The sequence below is a fragment of the Nicotiana tabacum genome, chromosome 17, assembly GCF_000715075.1.
Source record: "Nicotiana tabacum cultivar K326 chromosome 17, ASM71507v2, whole genome shotgun sequence".
Taxonomy (NCBI): domain Eukaryota; kingdom Viridiplantae; phylum Streptophyta; class Magnoliopsida; order Solanales; family Solanaceae; genus Nicotiana; species Nicotiana tabacum.
Genome location: NC_134096.1, coordinates 89,227,492 through 89,230,871, shown reverse-complemented (window position 1 = coordinate 89,230,871; position 3,380 = coordinate 89,227,492).

The following is a 3,380-nucleotide window of genomic DNA, read 5'->3' as shown; positions in this document are numbered from 1 at the left end:
TTTAAAAATTCTTGGTGTAATGAGTTAGGAGAATTACTTTAAAAGCTCGTATCTATAAGTGTAGTTTGATTGCTCGAGGACGAGCAATGTTTAAGTGTGTGGTATTGATGTGTGGCTATAATTCTATAGTTTCGTACATTATGTGTCTTGCATTTACATACTTTAATGATGAATTGCACTTTATTTGCGCATAATGAAGTCTATTTTATATGTAGGTGAATTGGAGATGAAAGTAGAGCAAAAGGGATAAATAAATGTTGAAAGTGTGCTCGAGAACAGTGAAAAAGAGAGACCTGGCGAGGCCAGCCAAAGGCTAGGCTGGACCAGGCTTTAGCCTGGCGAGGCCAGCCTAAGGCCAGGCTGGACCAGACTTTAGCATGGCGAGGCCAGCCTAAGGCCAGGCTGGACCAGGCTTTAGCCAGGTGAGGCCAGCCTAATTCCAGGCGTTAGGCTGGCGACGCCAGGCCTAACGCCAGGTCCAATCCGAGTTTTGAAGACTTAATTCGTTCCGGGTTTGACTAGGACTCAGACCACACGTTTAGGGTTTCTTCTACACATATAAATAGACCTAAAACACCACTTGGAAGAACGTTTTTAGCAGCCAAGGGACTTGGGCAGCCAGAGGCAAGCAGAGCTGGTGGAATCAACTCTTGGGAGTTAGAATTATCATTTCTATATCTTTTCATCCTTACTCTATATTTTAATTATGCAAAATATTTGGGATATTGTTACTTTAAGTATGAGTAGCTAAATTCCTAATCTAGGGTGTTGATGGAACCTATTGAAGGATGATTTTCTTGTTACGTTAATATAGATTTGCCGTAGTATTTTCTCTATTTGTTCAACTATATTATTCTTGTGGTTGATTGAAGGGCCCTCAATTAGCTGTGCCTATTTATAATGTATTACTCGGGAGAGAGTACATATTTAGGTAGTTGTTGAACAACATCACTCCTAAACATATATGAGGGATCAATACGGAGGTTTGAAGGTAGATTTAGGGATAACGAAACCTTGATGCGATCTGAGTGAGCTATACTTAATGCCAGCTAGCGTAATTCGGGAGAATATTCCTAGTAAATTGTGGTAATTACTCGGGAGAGAGTTACGACAGTTAGAGTGTTCATGGTTGAAAGAGAAGACTTAGGCAAATTTATAAAAAACGTAGCGGAAAAGATTCCAACAATAAGGAAAATCACAACCTTAGATCATTCCAATTCTTGTTTACAACTTGTTCATAGTTAGCTGTTAATTATTACATTTTCATTACGTAATATTTAGTTAATAAAACCCAATCTGCTACTTAAATATTTCTGAAGATTGATTGTGTGAATTTGTGCGAGTCTAGTAGCTGTGTTTGATAGGTTAATTCATTGTGGGATTCGACTCCGGACTTATTAGCCGGAATATATTTGCAACGACCGCTTAGTCCTTTTTATAAGGCATAGTTGGGAGTGATCACATACTCTGACCAAATAGTCTATGAATTCATTAAGAGAAATTAATCTCACCCTCCTTCACAGCAAAATTTTGAGACATTAATCTAGTAACATGCATCATTAATGGTGTCTTTTGGACTTGAACCATTAGTTAGTGAAGCCATTCTAAAGCATTGACTACTTGGTGAATGAATCTTGAACTAAGTAGTTCATTGAATGAAGTAGAAAATATGGCCATATGTCCTGAATCCTTTTATCTAAGTGCTTTTAGATTTTCCTGTCAAATTTTTTATTGAAGCGGCCTCCACTTCGCACTTAGAGCGGTGAATTCATCAAGAGTTACTTTGCATACTCCGACCAAATAGTCTATGAATTCATTAAGAGAAATTAATCTCACCCTCCTTCACAGCAAAGTATCGGTAAATCTATCAAGAGTGTTACTACACACCCCAACCGAAAGAAGATAATAAAATCTCATCCTCCTCTACAGTAGGAATATGCACATCTATCACAAATTTTCTGCAAATGAAAATTTTATTAATGTGCTCAATTATTGTAACATTACTTGTTTGTCCCTTTGAACCTAAGATGATATCATTATGTAGGGTTTCTATAAATTACAATCAATTTACAACAGGTTTTATTCCCATCCCTTTACAAGTCTCTACCACCAACTCTTTGCCTAATCCTTTAGACAAATGATCTGCTAAATTAAACCTGGATTTCACATATTGAAGGGATATTACGCCATCCTCCAGTAATCTTCTCATATGATTGTGTTTAAGACGAACTTGTCTTGATTTTTCACTATAACAATCACTTGAAGCCCGAAATATAGCAGCTTTATTATCACAATATATAGTCAAAGGTGGCACTGGCTTACTCCATAGAGGAATATCTACCAGAATACTTCTAAGCCAATTAGCTTCTTCTCCAGCAGAAGACATAGCTATAAATTCTGATTCCATTGTTGAGTGAGTAATACATGTTTGCTTCTTTGATTTCCAAGAGATTGCTCCTCCAGCCAAAGTGAAAATCCAAGCAGTAATAGACTTATAGTCATTCGGATCAGAATTCCAAGTAGCATCACTATAGCCTTTAAGAACTGTTGGAAATGTAGAATAATATAGGCCAACATTAATTGTACCCTTTAAGTATCTTAAAACACGAATTAAGGCATTCCAATGCTCAGCTCCGGGGTTACTAGTGAACTTGCTCAAGGTTCCTACTGCATAACCAATATCTGGCCTAGTACAATGCATGTCATACATTAGACTTCCAACAATCTGAGAATAAGTCAATTGATCAACACCATCACTAGAGTTCCGCACTAGTTTGATGCTAGGATCAAATGGAGTAGGAGCAGGCTTATCGTCAAAATGACCAAATCTCTTTAGAACTTTCTCAATATAACTTGATTGAGTAAGAGTCAAGCCATTAGCTGATCTTACAATTTTAATGCCCAAAATCACATAAGCTTCTCCAAGATCTTTTATTTCAAATTGAGAAGCAATAAATGATTTAGTTTCCTTGACCCTTTCAATATCAGTTACAAATATCAATATGTCATCTAAATATAGACAAATTAGAACACCAGAGTTTTCTTGAAATTTACTAAATATGTAAATATCACCATCATTAATTAAACAACCATTAGAAATCATGGTTTTTTGAAATTTCTTATGCATTGCTTTGGAGCTTATTTTAATCCATAAAGAGATTTAAGAGACTTACAAACTTTATGTTCCTGACCAGGAATGACAAATCCTTCTGGTTGTTTCATGTAAACTTCTTCATCTAAATCTCCATTCAGAAATGTAGTCTTCACATCCATTTGATGAATTATCAATCCATGAATTGCTGCTAAAGCAACTAAAAGCCGAATGGATGTGATCCGAGCTACTGGTGCAAAAGTATCAAAATAATCAATATCTTTCATTT